We start from the raw sequence: 18789 nt of genomic DNA on the forward strand, positions 1-18789 counted from the left end.
ACTATTACACAAATGCACAATATGTAAAAAGAATGTGAAAAACTTTATACTTATGAAATCCAACTTGTAAGATTTTCAATAAACACATGAATTTAACCACCTAATTCATAAGTCTGTTGTGAAAGAATGTCACATTTACTTAATCACTATTTATGTAAGTGATTTGAGGCAGCTGTACCTTAACATTAAATACAAAGTAACCATTAGGAGAAAATACTGAAGACACTGATAAAGTACAGAAAATACTTTCTTTTTTCAAAACAATTTTAAGCAATATCAGGTTCTCCACAGTCTCTCCATGTACACTCAATTTAATTAAAAAACTGGTAGCCATCATCCCATGCAAGCCTGACTAAGGCTGGCTAACAACAATATTATGTTAACTCAAGTCAAAATGGAGCATCACTTCGCCTGATTTATTAAAGGGAAAATAATCAGATAGGACACGGTTTTCATAGGAAGGCCCAATTCCCCCCCTCCCTAAAACTGACCTTATGAACATCCACCATTTCTCCCCTCCACAGCATCTTTTTAGACAGCCATCATGCACCTATGCAGTACTAAGAGCTTTCAGAAATTTGGACTTCTTTTTTCAAGGTAAAATGCAGGCATATTAATAAGAAACATTACTTCTCACACTAATATTGCCCAGCATGTATTTGACAGAATCCTATTAACCCACAATTACTTAACCTGCGGTGAAACGCGGCCAACTCTTTCCTTCTTAACAGGCATTTAATATGTAGATGGTCCATGCTGGTTAGACAGTTTATATTCTTATTACATTAAAACCACTATTTTCACATGAAAAGTTGTATTTGCTACCACACCTTAGTTTTGCTTTGTGGTTTTTGCCTACTCAATGACTGCTGAGTAGTATTAATGAAATCCTTGGGGTACCTACCTTCCAACATTTCAATGGCTCAAGAAAGGCCATAACACGGCCACAAATTAATTGAAATATATCTCATTCTTTCACAGGGAATAGGTGCTGGTGATGCAAGCACTGGAAATACAGGCAAACTCTTTCCTAGTTACTATTTTTTTTTGGGTATGAAAAGCAGAGTCTTTCAGCTATTACCCATGATGCCTCCCAACCAAAAACATCTGCAATATGCTACGCTCCCCGTTTGTCGCAATCAACCCGCCTATTTAAAGAGGGGGGGAAGAAATCATTAATCTACCAAAATACACACACACAAAAAGTCATAGGAACACCTCTTGTACTTACATGTTGCACCGAGCCGCATGCAGGAAGGTAGCTGTGGCACTGCCAACCACGTTGAAGACCTGCAAGACCCAGGTATTTGTGAAGATGTTATTTTGTTGGCTTTGTGGCTTTCAATCATTAAACATCCCCTGCTCCCCCAGAACTACCTACGATTTTGCTAATGATGCTCTCATTTTAAAGACGGTTTGTGAGAGATGGGATAAGGAAAAACGTTCTAGGTATTTTAACCTCTTGATGTTGCAGCTGTAATGCAAGAATGTTTAAGAAACATCAGAACGGCATGCTCATGAATAACTGTTTCCTTCCTGCTTAAGCAGGGAGGGGGGGGGAAAACAAACAAAAAATAAAAAAGGCAAGCCTTTACACCCTGCATTTCACACCTTCAGGAGGTAATAAACCTGCTTGGTTAGGACAAATGGTAGGACATGCAAAATGATGTTTGAAATCAAGGTCTCCTCAAACGCTCTTTCTCCTCCCTTCAGGTAGGTCATCCCTCTCAGTTAATTTTTGTGTAATGGGTCTAGTTTGTTAGAAAGCAAAAAGAACCCATCCTGCTGCATAAAGCATCTTAACGCCCATGCTACAGAGGGGGCATCATCAACCACAGCCGTCCTAAACTTCTCTCGGGTGGTAGCAACCTGGACTTCTCAAAGCCACTTCAGCAGAGGCAGCGCAGCAAAGGCGTTTCCCTGTCAATGACGGCACCCAGCTACAGCTCGGTCACCCAACCACGACTGCACGAGGGAAGCCGAGCCCTCCTCCTCCTCCTCCTCCTCCTCCTCCTCCTCCTCCTCCTCCCAGACACCCAGCGCAGGAGCTGTAGGGTGTCACCCCCACCCCCCCCTCCCCAGGGTAACAGCGAGAGGTGCTTTATGGGCGCGGATGCCCGATCGCTCATCCTCTTGCACAGTGGGGGCTCCGGGGGGGGCTCGCTCCCGCAGGGTGGGCAGCACCCGCCTTGGCGGGGGAGCGGGTGGTGGCCTTCTAGAACCTTCCTGCGCAGGCCAGCACCTGCATCCCCCAAACCCGCCCCGCAAAGGTCTGCTAACGCGCTCCTGGAGAGCACCTGCTCTTCATCCCAACACACCCACAATCAGAATTTTTTTTTTTTTTTTTTTTTTTTTCCCTCCACGTACTGGATCTTCCAGCAAAATTTATAAAAAGCGATTTACGCTTTCGCTCGGTCCTCGTGAGGTAAAACAGTGGCTAGAATGCGACGCTTGCAGAACTTTAGAGGGATTTCAACTAAAAAAAAAAAAAAAAAACCAACCCCAAACCCACACACATCAACAACCCAGGTCTATGCAAGCTCCTTTTTCTCCGCAGCTATTCGCAGGGAGGCGAGTCCTTACCACCCTTTGCCGCACAGACCCGACCCCGCAGCGCCCGGCCGGGCCCCCGCGCGCAGCCCACCCGCGACACAGCGCGGCACCCACGCCGGCATCCCCACCGGGCCGCGGAGGCACGGGCGCCCGGTCCCCGGCAGCTCGGCGTTTTTGGTGTTTTTTTTTTTTTGTTTTTTTTTTTTTTAATTTTTTGTCATGTAACTTCCCGTTTTAAGGAGTTCTAGAAACTTTGCGGTAAGAGCCCGCGGCGGGGGCTGCCGCGGTGCAGGTGCCGCCGGGAGCGGGTTACCCACTGCCCCCCCAACCCCCGGCCCGGCCCGGGTACCCACCCGCGTTCCTCCACGCCGGCACCGCGACCCCGCGGCGGGCAGGGCGAAGAAGACGCTCCCCTCCGGGGGGCTCCGCGGGGCTCAACCCACCGCGCCAAACTCCGCAACACCCCCCCCCCCCCGCCTCCCCAAACCCCGCAACAGGTACGCCCCGCGTGAATCCCGCCCCACACCCCACACCGCCGACCCCCGGCACCTTCCCACAGCGGCAGCACCTCTCCCCCACCCACCACCTTCCCCCCACCCACCCACCGGGAGGGGAGGGGTGTGGGGGGGGGGGGCTGGAGCCCCGCGCCCACCAGCCCACGCACTCACCCCGTGGCGTGGCGCGGCGTGTCGCGGCGCGGCGGCTCGCAGCCTCCCCTGCTGCAGGAGGCAGGCAGGGGCGGGGGCGGCGGGGCCGTATATACCGGGCACCCCCGCCCCCGCGCGCGCTCGCGGGAGTGGGGGGGGGGGGGGGGGGAAGAAGGGAGAGGGGGTTGGGGGGGGCGGTGCGCGCGCGCGCGCGCGCGCGGCGGTGATGATGATGATGATGATGATGATGATGATGATGATCAGGTGACGGGGCAGCCCCCTACACTGCGGAGCCGGGCGGGCGGCGGCCGTGGGGGGGGGGGGGGGGGGGGAGCGCCGCGCCCCGCGCCACGCCACGCCACGCCACGCCACGCGCTGGACGGGTGGGGTTTGAGAACGCAGCGTGGGGGGGGGGAGGGGGCGGGGGATCGGGAACGGCCCCCACTCACGTTTTCTTCCACACACCCCCCCCCCACACACCCCCCCCTTCCCTTCCCACCCGCGGGGGGACCCCGTGCAGCAGCCGCGGCCGGCCCGCACCTTCGGGGGTGCCGCCCTCCGGGAGGGGGGGGGGGGGACCCGGCCCAGCCTCCCCCCGGGGGTCGGCACCGCTCCCTAAATCGCGCCGCAGTGATGGCCCGGGAGGTGTCCGCGGGTCGGGCGTGGGGCGGGCTGGGGAAATAAAAGAATAGAATGGTGCGACAAGGGCTTTTTGGAAGTGGGCAGGTGGGTCCCGCGGGTGCGTGACCGGCGGGGAGCGAGGGGGCCGTGGGGGGGAATGGGGGGGGGGGGGGGGAAGAAGCCTCCTCTGCATCTGCACCCGCGCGTTTTGCTGGCGGAGGGAAGCTGCCTGCGGTTCACGCCTATAAAGGAGTGAGTTTAATTAAACACATTGACCCTGGTGTTCTCTCTTTTTAAAAAGCGGGGTCGAGGGGGCTGCAGAATCCCCCCGGAGCGGGTTGGCAGCCTGCTGAAAGGCTGAGCTGAAAGCTCCTTTTTTACAGAGCGATGCTGCTGCACCTCTGCTTCTGAAGACCAATATTTGATGCAGTGTCATAACGGGGGGACACACACACACACGGACACACGGACACACACACACACGCATGACACACAACGGGACCTGCCCTGCCCTGGGCCTTACCCCCCTGCCTGTGGGCTCAGGAGGGGCTGCAGGCTTGGCTGACGTGGGGCCCCCCACTGCTCCCCACTTTCCAAATCAGGTGCCTGATATCACTGAGTTACCTAATTCAGGCTCCTGTAACCCCCTTCTGGGCAATGGGGTTGCTGCTCTTTAACGTGTCACCCCACCACCGTTCCCCAGCACAATGCATCCCCCCACATCCCCCCCTTGCTGTTTCCACGCTGTTACCAGTCCCCTGATTTTGCTCAAACCGGGGCCGGGTTGAACTTCTGGGAGCACCCACCTGCATCAGCGGGGCACCAAAGCACACACCAGGGCCAGTAAGATGCCCCTGCCCCACGGACATTTTGCCCTAGGCGTTTTTGGGGGTCCACCAACGCTGGGGGGCAGGGGACAGGTGCTGAGAGAAGCCCCAGCTCCGTGTTTCCCGGTCCCAAGCCAATTGCCCCCAGCATCCCGCACCTGCCCCGCTCCCCTGGTCCTTCTTGCCCACCCGCACCCCACCACAGGGCCGGCGGGCAGCCCCCCACCCCTGGCAGGCCCACCCCAGCCCCTCCGCTGCCAGTTCCGAGCCTCTGCAATTATCATTAGCTGTAGAGCTTCCCGTGTTCCCCGTCTTTGCAGGGTTTGGCTCCCCTCTGCAAACGGCACGGGTTTCGGTCGTTCTTGAGGGGCAGGACCGCTTCTCCTGGGGAGGCTCATAGCCCCCTTGGGATCAGAGCCATTTCGGTGGCATGAAGCCTGGACGGACCGATGTGCGTTCTTCCCTCAAAAAATCCTTCGGTCAAAATGCGTTTAATCCCATGGATGTTTTAAGTTTTCACAGGAATATTTTCTTATTATTCATTTCAGTGCTGCAACCTTTACTCATTTGTGTAGTCTCTGACAGAGAGGTACCAGAGGCGTGTGCTGGGCTGGGTCTTTTCCCCCGGTGGAATAGGTACCCTTCACATTAGTGCGTTAGCATTTTTTCCCCTGGAAAATTCTTAAAACTTTAGCCTTGCAACTTACTGCCATGCAATCGTAAAGCTGTGTTTTTCCTGCTAGAAATTTCTCATAGGAACTTGTCTCCCTGACATGATCCACTTACTGTTTTTTCCTTGTCAAGCACAGGCTTGTTTTTCAATAAAAATAAAAGCAAAGAGCTCATTCTGGAATCCTTAGTCAGACAAAGCTTGCACTGAAATCAAGGGGAGTCTTGTCTCGGTGTAAAGATTGCAGGTTCAGGATCAAAATCATTATAATAAAACATTGTCACAGGAGCAACATCTCCCACTTTGAAAATAAACATCTTTGCTCCAGTTAGGTATTTATGTAGCAACAGGAGACTATTGATTTAGGAAAGCTTTCTGGTGCACAGATACTCTAAACCCTTCTTGCTACTCAGAAGCAGCAAAGCTCAGGAGGAGCAGGTTACAAAAGAAGTATAATGCAAACCTTTGCTCTCTTTTGCTGCTGGCAGTACTCAGGCAAAGCCTCTGGCTCACCTTCACCTGAAACACCCCGTCCCCAGCTCTTCTCCCCATCCCATGGCCAGATGTTCCCAGCCAGGCCACGGAGCTGACAGAAGTAAACATCTGCCCGTGGTGGGGGCATGGGGCTTCACAGCCTGACAAAGGCACTGAAGAACAAGGGCTGCATCCCTGCTTGAGTGCAATACCCCTGTAGTTTCTTCCTCCTTCTGTAAGGGATTCTTACAATGGGGACAACAGAAATTTTGGTAATTGTACCAAAAGAAGAACCAATCTACTAATTCATGGGGGGGTGGGGGTAGAAAGAGAGAGAGAAACATACACAAGCAGCCTGAATCAAACAGAGGAAGATTTGTCATCTTATTTATATAAACTTCCAGAATTTCTGTAGTAATGTAATCATCCCATTATACTTATGGTAGAAGAATACTTGCAGAGTTATTTTTGAACAAAAGCTCCCAAGTGGTTAAATTACATAAACCAGAAAACTGGAAGTCTTTAAACAGTGCTAGAAAGTGTTTCAGAAGGCTCTGACTCTGATCCCAATAAATAACAAAGCTGCAAATAACAGGAGGACTTGATTACTTTTGAGTCTTGCCACTTACGTTACGTAAAGAAGTACTGCTTGCCTAACAGGGTACATTTCTAGGAATTAGGTTGGTGACTTCTGTGGGTAAAGATCTGGGTCAAAAATGTGTTAGAATTATTTTTATGGGAGATGACAAAGTTTTTCTCATGGCATCTGCCATGGAGGCCTCCTTGCGAGATGTGTAAAGAATTGTTTTCATAAGTAATGGTCACCAGGAACCAGCCTGCCCAGCCCTTGACTGAAGGCATTTCTACTCTAAGAAGAAATAGATAAACTCGAGTCCACGAGCAAATTTTTATCCCAGCGGAATGTGAGTATGGTATTTCCTCATTAATGCAAACAAATATAAACATAAAAGAAACTCAAACAACACATCACTGAGAGAAAGCCTAAGTTGCTCAGCCTTTAATCTATTTAACATAAATAACTGCCATAACTGTGGTGAATAGGGCAGTTGATCAGAAGTCCCAGTATGGAGGCTTGGAAGTCATGGTATGAAATCTATTCATCTTACATCCCACATCCCGAAAAATGGCAATATCCATGCCTGATGTTCTGAGAAGTGCCAATACGGCATAACTCTGTTTTGTGGCCCATTTACGTAGAGACTAGCTCTCTGCTGAAGTGTAAAATACTATTTTGGCACAGGGTACAAAAACAAGTTGCATACACTGGATCTGTACATTAGGTTTTAACATCCTTTGAGGGCAGGCAGATGCGGTCGTTCAGCCATCAGGCAACCCTCAGGACACGTTCAGAGCTGCCTTCTGATTACCTAGGCACTTCAAGTTCCTCTCCAAAAAGCAGCAGGTGAGCTCTGATTTATTCACTATACACTAGAAGAGGGTAAGTGCCGTATTACCCCAGTTAGAAGCCGGTAAACCCCATTTACCCATTATAGTGCTGCGAACTCTTTCTCTCATCTCTGAGCCAAGGAGCTTGACTTGAAGAGCCTTACAAAGAGGAAGAGTGAGTTTGTGGTTGTGTTGGGAGCAAGAATTTGTAGATTCAGTTTTAATCCCTGTCCTGAGCTGTGGGTACACCAGCCCTTTGTCCGTGCAATAGAGAGACAACCTTGCCTTGCTCTGCCACGTCTATTTAAGTCCTATACACTTGTGACCACAAACTAAGCACCTTTAAAGCGAGGTCCTGAGCTCAGCTGAGAGGTCGAGGTGTAACACAAATGATTTCCCCATCTAGTATCCACGCGGGGCCGCGCGCTTGGAGCGAGAACGATCCTAAAAGCAGCAGACTGCAGCTCAGACCCTCAGGGGCCTGCTAGCTGCTGCTGCCCCTCTGCCCAGAGAGCCCTGGGAGGAGGTGGCCCCCCCGCTGCCCTCCCTCAGCCCCAGAGAGGACCTTTCCTGGCCCCTGTCGCAGCAGATGTGGGGCCAGCAACCCTCTGTGAAGCGCAGCCTGGGAAAGCCGGGGAGCGGTACCGATCCACGTGTGACTGCGTAGCTGCGGGGTGGCCCAGGGGACACCCCCTGTCCTGTCCCTTGCCCTCCCTCAGGGAACGATGGAGCTGGGGCCATTGCCCGTATCAACGCGTCTACAGAAAAAAGAATTTATTATTTCTATGGGATGGTTGAGGTGAATGGGCTGAATCTAAGGCATTGATACTCATCCTTTCCAAAGGGACTGCCCATTCGTTTAGCAGAGGAAAAGAACCAGGGATGGACCATGACTCCCACCACCTGCTTGTCACCTTTCAGCCTTGAAACCTAGACATAGACTGCTTCTCCAGCTTCTCCATGCGGTACAAAGCTTGTTGTAAGACTCTGTATGCTACCTGCCCTCCAAAATGCAAATCCCTCACTTACAAATGAGAGTAGCGGGCAGCCTGCAAACCATTGGCGACACACACCAGGGTTCGACAGCACCCGATATCATAAAATGAAGCACAAGCTGGCAATGTTTGCATCTAAATCGAGCTCTCTGAACAAACATTTTGGAATCATTTATAAACAACAGGTTCCAGTAAAGATGTGACTAATGCCATTAGTCATCAGAATCGGACCTTCCGCATTGCCTTAGACACCGGTGGCAAAGTTCCCGTTGACTTCAGCAGGAGCAGGTTGTGTTTCTAACAGATTTACTGCCCTTACCTAAGATGTCAAAAACGTCAAGGTCCATCAGAAGAGCACGGTATGTGAATTGTTATCATATTAATAGCAGAAGAAAAGACCGTTTTGGAGCATGAGGAAGCTGACATGAGAGTGGTAATAAAAGAGTGCATTAAATGATGATGCCTCTTTTGAAAGGAAATTCACAGGCATCTGGGGCCATTACCTTTCATATCCTGGCAATCAGGAAATTAACCTTTAACCCTTCTCTGTTGACCTCCTCTCCTTTTTCTTTTTCTGTCATTCATTCTTTTTTCCTAATGACTGGAGAAGATAGATACAGTCTATGATTTATGCTTCCGAAGGCTACAGTCTGCCTCCTTCCTACACCTTCCCAAGTGCTGCAATGTCTGTGTTCACTCAACTCTTTCTAGAGTCAAAGCTTCACTCAGATTTACTTCCACCTTGTCCTTTCCAACACCTGAATTGTTTATACCTTATTTATTCAAAATCCTGCATTATTTAATTATGCCTGACATAGGTATAAATCTTACTCCTATCTTCTACTGTCATCTGGAGGTAAGCAAAGCACTGAGCATGTTGGTCGCATTGGATGTCCTGTTTCACGAAGAGGTTGGGCCCTTTGGACTCACCCGGGGTAGGTGGTGCCACACAGGTGATATGTGAAAACATACCATGGGCACCTTTACAAAATCAGACATTTTGCAAGAGTCGCTTTTAACATCTGTACCTGAGGGAGGTGGGTGTAGAAATGACAGTTTGCACTTGCTGATCCCAGGGAGATTCAGCAGACAAAGCATCAGATCGGTGGTTTTCAGAAAGAGTGTGACAACATCACTTCTAAGCACAGAAAAGGTGACTATAAATCCAACAAACAGTGATTACAAATCTTTTCAGGCCTATGACGATTGTGTACAAAATTTCTGAAATGTTATGAGTTAGTAATATTAGCTTTATCAGGACAAGAGCTAGGAGAACAAGACATGGCCTCGTGTCATGAAAAATGGAAATTCTGCCTGAGTAAGATCTGAGCAGCCTTTGCCTGCAGAGAGACCGAAAGTCCTGAGTCATCACAGTGAATTGCAAGATGCCGAGTGCAAATCCAGGCACTGAATTCCCACCTATGTTCACTGCCTGTATTGCAAATGAAACTTTGTTGACATAGCTGTATTTCACCACGTGCCAAAACGTGAGTTCCTCCTATGGTTTTCTTTTGCTTGGAGGCTTCCCCTCCCTGCCTCGGATCATGCCTATGGCGTGCACCAAGAGCTAAGTCTGGCATAACTAGTCCTCTGGCCATCATGCTCAGGAACACATGGTGACCTGCTTCTTGCCTACACACTGTGTTTTTGGACTTTTTTCCCTGCAGAAACCAGTGGGGGAATGTAGTTGTGCTCTAGGTCTCATTCTTTTGTGCGATGTGGCTGGGGCATGTACCTGGCAGCTCAAAAGCATTGCTGGGTCCTTCCCTTTAACCCTTGTTAAGGTCACGCTGGTACCGCTCAGGATCTCCGGAGTCACCTTGAAGCTTTTTGCTATTTTAACCTTGAGTGATGGCTTTTCCTCCAAAACCATCTAAGCGGTGCTCACCCAGGGACATGAAGACTGCGTGGGCACCACTTGCAGTTCTTGAGGGCTGGTCGAGCTTTGCAGGCAACATATACTCTGGGAAGAGATGATTTTTTCAGGTGATTGAACAGGGGTGTGCTCAGCATGATGGAGCGCCGGCGTCCACTTCTACATCAGAGCCGCCCCACCAGTGCTCGTCCCCTCCTCTCGCGCAGACCCTGCCAGCTCACCGGCACCATCCAATTTATTTCCTCTCATCCCTGTCAGAGGATTTGCTGCTGTTTGCAGAGGGCTGCTCTGAAACGTTTGGGGAGCTGCAGTTTTACCTGGCGTGTCTGCCCGCCGCTCGAGGCGACTGGCTGCGGCGGCCCCCGCACGCTGGCGGCGGTGGGCTTTGCTTTTTGATCGGTGCTCCCACCCCTGCGTGGACTGCAGCAGTGGCACGTATGGGTGGGACGAAAGCATGTCCTTTGCCCGGCCTCCCCCTCCATCTCCGACTGGGAGTGCTGGAGGGACGGCGTGTCAAGGAGCTGGCGAGAGAAATAAGTGAAGGCAAACCCCCCCTCCTTTTGTCCACAGAGCCTATTTTGGGTGGAACTATTTTAAGAGTTGTTCTCCTGGCATTCCACATCCTGACATTTCAGCACATTTGCCTCACCTACTGTCTGCGTTAATGGGTTTTCAGCTACAGATCATCCCTATCAAGCCACTGCAGTGATTCTTTACGCCCTATCTGTGTTGTACACAGAGTGTCATCAGCACCTTTTATTTATAAAACAATAACTCCAGGAATAAAAGGGGCGTTTCCACTCTCCTCCTGCCCCCAGCGCTTAAGAGCTACAGCATCATTTTAGTATTCACTGTGTGATGCCCTAGTCGAGCAAAACATACTTTGTGCAGAAGCTGTTTAATAAATAAAATAAAAACGTGCTCCAAAGTGACCCACACGGCAGGGGTAATTTAGTATGCTGCTTTTCATGCTTTCTCTCTTACTTCTGCTGTTTACAGATATTTTTTTTCTCATCTGTTTGCGCAGGGAATAGATGCTGACGTTGTCCTTTTCATGAATAAATCTCTCTTTAGCATGTTGGCCAGCACAATAAAAAAATTATCAAACAAATTAGGACCTGAATCTGCAACCTTTTCTCATGAAAGAAAAACCTGTTCCTGGGCCAGCTCCCTGGCTTGTAAGGGGCTTTTTCTGTATGAAGAGCTGCTCACATGAGCTACACGTACAAGGTCTCAGGATTTTTGTGCTGCAGAACTTGACTGTCAGCCAAAGCTGGAGGCAGATCAGCAAAGGGAATAAAGGTGGGTGTCAGTCTCAATTTCCTTTTCCTCTGCTGCTTGGCTCTGGCATTCATTGGAGGGGCCAAAGGTTGCTGTAATTTATACCATGGCTTAAGGTCTTGGTGAAATGGTTTGCCTCCAAAGCAAGAATTATGTCTGTGGTAGCTCTTCCAGCAGGAGAATTAGGGGTCACTGACTGAAACCTCGAGGAGATTCAACGCAAAGTGGGGGAGATGCTTCTCACGCAGCTCACAGGCGCACTGAGGAACCCGTTATCTCAGGGCGCGATGCTTCCAAAATTACATGGATTGCAAAGTAGACTGATGACAAGAAGTCCCCACAAAGGCTATTCAATATGAAGGCAGGCACCCTCTGAGCTGTCGGTGTCTGGAGGCTGTGTCTAAAAGAGAGGCGCTACCCTACATTGCTCCTCTGCCCCTACCCATGTGGACCTCCCTCTGACCTGTTGTGTCTGTCCTCATGTTCAGAGCTAAAATCAACGATTTCCAGCTCCACGTTACAGTATTTTCACTTGGCTACATCCCAGTAAGCAAATGGTGAGAAATGGTCGGGACGTGGCCCATATTGTCCTGACTGTCCTACCCTAATGTTCCCTCTTCCCTCCTGCCTTCAGTGGGAGAGGAATCATACCCATCCTTGTGCAGGTGTTGAGGGACCAGCACAACAGAGATGCTTATGACCTGCATCCTCAACAGCTCAGCTGGAAGTGGATGCCCTGGCCAGACCAACCAGCCTGGCTCAGAAATGCCACCCAGCTTCAGCCAGAAGCTCTTATGTGTAGATCAGGGGATTATATGGGACAATGTCTGAGAGGTGGCAGAGATCTGAGGTTGTCCCCAGCACACGCCTGCTGCTGGGCAGTGCAGGGGTCCCCAAGCAGGCTCACAGTAAGTGCAGAGCATCCTTCCCTGTGCAGGGAGGTACCTTCTCTGGGGTTTCAGCCCAGAGAGCATCCACGGGACGTCTGCTGCCTTGCTCCGTGGACCTGGCACACCTTTTGCCAGGTTCCTCCTCAGTATGGTGAGGAACAGCTTCAGCTTTCTCAGCCTTTTGGAAGGGGAAAATTGTGTTCCCAGAAGTGGTTCCCAGTTCACAGGGTCGTGGACACTGGCTGCCCAAAGGTAGAGATAACAGGATAGAAAATGTGTCTACAAAGAACTATTTTTGTCAATGGCTGAAGTGTATTAGGTGCAATAATAAAGAATTAAAAATTAATACGACTAATCCAGGGTCTCATCAGCCCTGGATCCCACTGTGCTGAAAATGGTATCAATGTAAGTCTTTTATGTGCTGGAGCATACACGGTAAGCAAAACTCCTCTCGATATCTTCCTTCACTCAAGAAAGAATAGTCAATAAGGCCTTTGTGTTGTGCCTGGCGAGGAAATGACAAAAACAACGGCATCTTCAGCCAAGAAAAGCCTTGCAAGGGTAAAGATGATAGGATTTCAACTAAACAGCATAAATGCACTTTGGTATGAATAACTTTATAGGCTAATATGCTAATGTTTGCAGCAAATGTAGTGCTGCCAGCTAGTGTTTGTCGAGTGCATTCAACAGCAGCGAGCAACGTGTGGACACCAGTTTTGACATGTATTGGCTGTTAGTAGAGTTTTAAAGGGTGACCAAGTAAACACCAGCAGAAGTTCTACAAAATTATGTTGGGTTTACAGAGCCAGAGATACAGGGCAGATTATTTAATAGAAAAAAGAGAAATAAAACCCACAAGGCAATAATGCGAACAGTTGCAGCTGACTGGTGTTAGAAAGGGAGGCTAACTGAAGAGGTATTTCTGCAAATGCCCCAAATGTAAACAAAAGAAGAGTCTTCTGCCTTCTGGATTGCTGCCAAAGGTCTTCAAGCACTGAAGTCCAGGAGCAGATTCATCAGAGCCCCTCCTGCATAGGACAGAAACAGGCCCCCAGGCCTGACCTACCATTCCAGAAAAATCTATCTTCTTCCTCTGAGGGGAGCAACCAGAGCCCCTAAGAGCATGAAGGAGGTTAGTCTTCGTGGTTGTGTGCAAGGCCAGAAAGCTACTCTCATTTATTTTTGCTTCCTCTGACCCTCTGTGTAATACACTTATCTCTGTACGAAACACAGGATGTTCATGTTTGCCTGAAGCATAACTTTCAGAAGGACTTCAATAATTCATTGGAATAATTAAGGGTGAGGAAATCCATAACTTTCTGTGGCAGATTGCTCCCAGTGCCCTTCAACCCTCATGCTAAAAATGTGTGCCACGTTTCCAATTTGAACAGGTCTCAGCTCACCATTCAGTCTTTGATGCTTGCTGTCCCTTTCCTCCATGAGTTTGAAAGAGCTCTTTAATACCTAATGTTTTTTCTCCCTTAGTGTGCTTATCTGTTGTCTATCAAATCATTCCTCGGTCTTCCTTTTGGTGAGCTAAATAGATTGAACTCCCAGCATTCTACTAGAGAATACCTTTGGTTGTCCAATTGGTTTGGAGCTTTCTTCTTTATGCGCTTGCTGACTTTTTCCAAATACTTCTGGTATCGTGGATGTCAGAAGTACACTCATTATTCCCAGTTTGGTTTCACCAGTGCTGCCCACAGATGTGCTTAGTTACTTTATTTTTTTTTTTTTTTTTTTATAAACTACCCCTTTCTTCCTTAGCCACTGTGGTCTGTGGATTTCTCTGAAGGACCCATTCCAGGCTGCAGACCTCTCTTTTCTAGGAGCAACCAGTATTTGCTGCTTCTAGATGTGTTGTATGTTACTGAAAGGGACCCTCCAGTCCAAGCCATCTGGACCGCCCCATGTGTACCCACATGTTATTTGTCCCCCTGAAGACTTTAGTGTCATCAGTGAAGTGTGGTGTACACGAGGGCAGCCTGAGGAAAGGTGGCTGGGGTGCTACACTCAGCACGGGACTTTGGCAAGGGAGGGTGGCAAGGGTTGCGTGCCTCTGTCCCCATGATCAAGGGATCCCAAGTATCCCAAGGGGCTTGTGTTCAGTGTAGGGGTGGTCGATGCCTCCGCAGCTGAAATCCATCAAATAGCCAAATGCGTTTTTTGAAAGAAAGATGTGGCTGCAGGTTATTTTTGGCTTGCTGTCTGATTTTGAGCTGCCTACATCAATATTCTGCCCTGATCGGCTAGGAGGCTGACTCAAACAGTTTTGATGAAAGAGCGCTTAATAGGAATAACATTTCTGCTCGAATTTTGGCCCTTTAAAGGCAGTATATGAACTTGAAAGCCTCAAGGAGGACCTCTGCTCAGCCATAGCCTACTTACCCAGAGGATGTGTCAGCCCTGTCACTCACCCGGCCTCACTGCACTTTACCTTAGGCTGCTTGTCTCCATGGCCACCACATCTTTCTCAGGGTACATATCTCTCCTCCTTAGATTTTGGGGCTTGCTCACCCAGTCTTTGCTGTAAGGCCAGTTCAGTGAGTTGTCCTGGCACCTACTTAATCTTGGCTAGTTTTTTTTTTCGGTGTTTGTTACATTACAAAAGTGAGGGGCTACTGGGGGCTATAGATATAACAGCTTTCTTTAAACTCCCTTTCTCCTACACATGAGACTAGTCATCATACATGAAGTGCATGAATAGCCAGAGCAGAACTGAGCACAGAGAGCATTGCACCATGTCCGCACCATCCAGGGAAGGATCTCTTTGAACAAACATGGTTTCCTGGAAGTCTAGAGGGACCTTGTGGAGCTGGTGGATTCAGAGCTGGTTTAGGTCTTTGGGTCTTATGGAAATAACTGGGATTGCGGCTTGGGATCACAGCTGGAGAGTGCAGCTCTTTTCAGGAAAAGAGGAATAGTTTGCTTTGTGGATAACCGTAAGAGAAAATGAGGGAACAAGTTTTGAGAAATTTTGTGCTGAAAGCCTTTAAAATTCCATTAGTTTCTGCCACGACATCTCTTCCAACATCCAGGAGATGATTTGCATGAACATGTTGGTGATTACACAATCAGCAAAGTCCACACATGAAGCAAAATCTTTGCCAGTGCCATTAGATGTAATGGCATTAGGGAGAAATCCTGAGCAGGTCTAATTACTCACTGTTTAGTAGGCCTGGCAATGCAAGCTGCTGAACAAGTAGTGAATGTGAGTACCCGGAAAGGAGGAGTTTTCTTAATGATGATTTTGTTGTTGTATCACCATCGTGCATTTGATCAGTTGCAAAGGAGATGCTTGTGCTGTTTATTTCCCTGAAGTGATGTACAAAAGGAATAGAGAAAGCTCAGCGAGCTGAAGTGAGGAAAGATAAGCAAGTCGATAAATCACAAAGTCATTAAGAGTGAAGAGCAGATTTTGTATTGGATTGTGAAATGCACAGGAAGCTTCTGAACATTCCTGCACACAGGGATGAGTGCAGTCACGTGCATATTAAGAGATGAGCCACTGCATTCTGAAGATTAATGTTTAGTGAGCAGGCATCATAAAAGAAGATTTTACAGGAGTCAAAACTAAAGGCCGTGAAGAGGTAATTGCTTGCTTTGACCACAACCTTCACAATGGAGCAGCCTGGCTTCCATCTCTGGTGCCATTTTCTGGCTCGTTCATTTGTTGGGTCGTGGTGGTGTGGAGCCATGGAGTAGCAGAACAGTGCTGTAGGACTTGGTTGCTTCACTTGCTCCAGCTGAGTGAGGCGAGGTGATGGAGAAGGAGGTGAGAGGAGTCTCAGTCCCCAACTCCAGAAAAGGAGAGACTCCTTCACTCTCCAGAGTCCATACCAGATGGGTTAAAGTAGGGTAAGGTAAACAAGAAACAGAGTCTCCTACCTTCTTCCCCAAATTCTCCCTCAAGGACTACAGGTATAGCAGAGCAAAAGAAGGACAGCAGGAGGGTGGTGGTGCCCGTCCTTAGCCTGTTTAGCATATAGGTGGGTTATCACGTTTGGTGGAGGTGTCCACCAAGTGCAGCAGTAACCCAGTCTGTAGAGCATCTGGGTGCTCGAGAGAAACCGCTGTGCACAGTTCACACAGGGACCAGCAACATATGGGTGTGCAGCTTGTTAAAAGGAAATTAAAATCAACAGCCAAGAGGGTAAAATGCTTGCAGGTGGTGAGGAGGTTATCTGAAAAGGCACCTTACTACTGGGTCATTGTAAAGGTATTTCCAGTTATCAGAAAATTTGAGAAAGAAAGTGAAACAAGCACAAGGTTAGCAGCTGTATAAAGCAGGCTGTCAAAGACAGTCTTAAGAAGTGTAGGTTGTGTCCAAACCAGGGAAAGCAGAAGAGCATAAGCTCTCCAATCAGATGCAAAAGCATAGGAAAAGAAGCCAAAATGGATTTTGTGGAATAATTCACTAAAAGGCATAAAACCCAATAATAAAACCTTTTTCAACTACATCAGGTGGAGGCCACTTGCCAGCAAATGTGTAGGGCTAACAGATGACCATGGGGTAATGGGAGCACTTAGGGATGACAGAAGGGTAAGAGCAGAGGCAGACAAGCTCTCTGTTGCTGGTGTTTGCTGGAGAGGAGCCTCGGGAAGCCTCCCACACCACAGCATTTTCTGACCGGGGAGAAACCGCCTCAGATTGAACTGTCAGAAGAGGAGGGTTTAGAGCAAGTTGATGAAATGAATAGCAGCAAATCACCGAGCCCAGCCGGGGTTCACCCTGGGCTCCTGAGGAGACTCAATTACAAGACTGATGAACTACCAACCGCGATGTGTAGCCCCTGCCTTCCATCAGTCATATGCTAGGAAATGGAGGTGGTAAATAGGATATTCTTTTTTTTTTTTTTTAAAAAAGCAGCTCTGGGAAACCACACGAAGGAAGTCTGTCTGCCTTCCACGCGAAGGAAATTGCCAGGCAGTGTGATGAAAAAGCGACCGGACAAATCGGTTGGACTGACACCGGCGGGATGCGCTGCACCGCAGGTCTGTGAGGGTCCTTCAGAAGAGCTGGTACGTCTGTGGATGAGGATGACCCCCCCGGACACAGCATACTTGGCTTCCCCAAAAGCTGATGAAAAGCTCTTTCCCCAAACCGCCTGCCCGGTGTTCAGGAAAGCGCGCGGGTGTGTCTCTGTAGCAGTAGTTTGAAGGACACGTGCCGGGTTTTGTTCTCACCTTTGCGTGTGAGCTGGACCGAGCTCCGCGGGGGCCGGGGGGGGAGGAGAGTCACCTGCCCTGCGGCTCCCACGTGCCCCTCTCGGGGCTCCCACTTGTGGGTCAGACCTCCCCATCGCTTGGGTCTCCTGCTGGGGCTGTGGCATCGCTAAATAGCATCTTCATCTTCGTCACTGGTGGAGTGCTTTAGCTTTAACATGGACCCCATAGTGGCATGTGATGTACGGAGACAATAATAAAGAAGACAGTGTGTTCTTGACCCCAAATTTTGCAGTCTAAGACAACAAACAGTAGAGGCATACAAACACTATCTGAGATTAGATTTGGTTCTTCTGTGAGGAGCGGTTTCATGCCTCAGCTGTTCCAGAGCACACCACCAGGACTAATGTTTGGGTCAAAAGCCCCTTCAAGCCCACATCCAGCATTGCTGACTGACTGCCCTTTTGCTTGTACAGTGGATTATTCCTACTTTGTTCTTGTACTTATTGGATTGAATCTCCTTCTGGAGAAAGGATCCCAGATTTACCAAGATGGTTTTGAACTCTAATCTCAACCTGCAGCCTACTTGTAAACCCATTTAGTTGGGGCTTACCTGCAAGTAAAATAAGTGTTTAAGTTATTCATGAAAATATGAGGAATTCCCACTTTTGAGCTGACAGCCTGGATGCTGTGTGCCCTGAATGGACTGTACTGGCAAAGAAACTTGGAACGGTTCTTCTTTGTTGGGATTTGTTTGCTCCTGTTTGCTAATTAGAGTGAAAGCCCATTGCTCGAGGTTATAGCATCAGCTGATAACTTGTTTGCGGGGTTTAAAAAGATTAAATCAAACAAGGAAGCTGCTGGATGTGCGTTTAAAACTAAACTTCTGGTTTTGCATTTGAACAGTAGTGATATATAATGTGATGATTAAAATGGGAGATGAAAAAATACATTGCTTTGAAAGATTTAATCAGTTATTTCCATAGGAGCATGTCAGGGAATCAAGGACACTTGATTTCCCTTCATTGTTCTGCATAACTGAATATATTTGGGTCATTATATCTGAATAATCAGAATAACGTTCTTAAAAACAAAAAAGGAATAGTGATAGCAGCATACAATTAAGTGCGGCTTGTTTCTAATCTTCTGGAAAATCAGATTTAACAATTTTCAGAGTCCTTTTTCCCATTGATGAACCAGGGATTTACATGACTAATGTCTATTAACACATGTAAATACCCCTTGCCTCAATGGGAACCAACAATGGGAAAATAAATCCTGCCTGCAGCCCATTCTGTCATACGAATCGAGCCTATGAATGGTATGGTTTCGTGGTGGGGTATCGGCTGGGGTGGGAAACACAGCCAACGTTCATATAATAG

At 48.7% G+C, this 18789-nt stretch overlaps 1 long non-coding RNA gene across 1 annotated transcript in view; it reads right to left on the minus strand.

Annotated features, from left to right (window-relative positions):
• LOC122154767 overlaps window positions 1–3279 on the minus strand; it is a 69009-nt gene extending 65730 nt beyond the window's left edge. Inside the window, exons 1-2 of the long non-coding RNA XR_006166855.1 lie at window positions 3222–3279; window positions 1232–1290 (exon numbers count right to left, since the gene is read on the minus strand). This is a non-coding gene — a long non-coding RNA (uncharacterized LOC122154767). The remainder of the gene's footprint in view (window positions 1–1231; window positions 1291–3221) is intronic.
• Between the last annotated feature and the right edge of the window lie 15510 nt (window positions 3280–18789).

Source organism: Tyto alba, unplaced genomic scaffold, assembly GCF_018691265.1.
Source record: "Tyto alba isolate M040663 unplaced genomic scaffold, T.alba_DEE_v4.0 Super-Scaffold_46, whole genome shotgun sequence".
In the NCBI taxonomy this organism is placed as follows: Eukaryota; Metazoa; Chordata; class Aves; order Strigiformes; family Tytonidae; genus Tyto; species Tyto alba.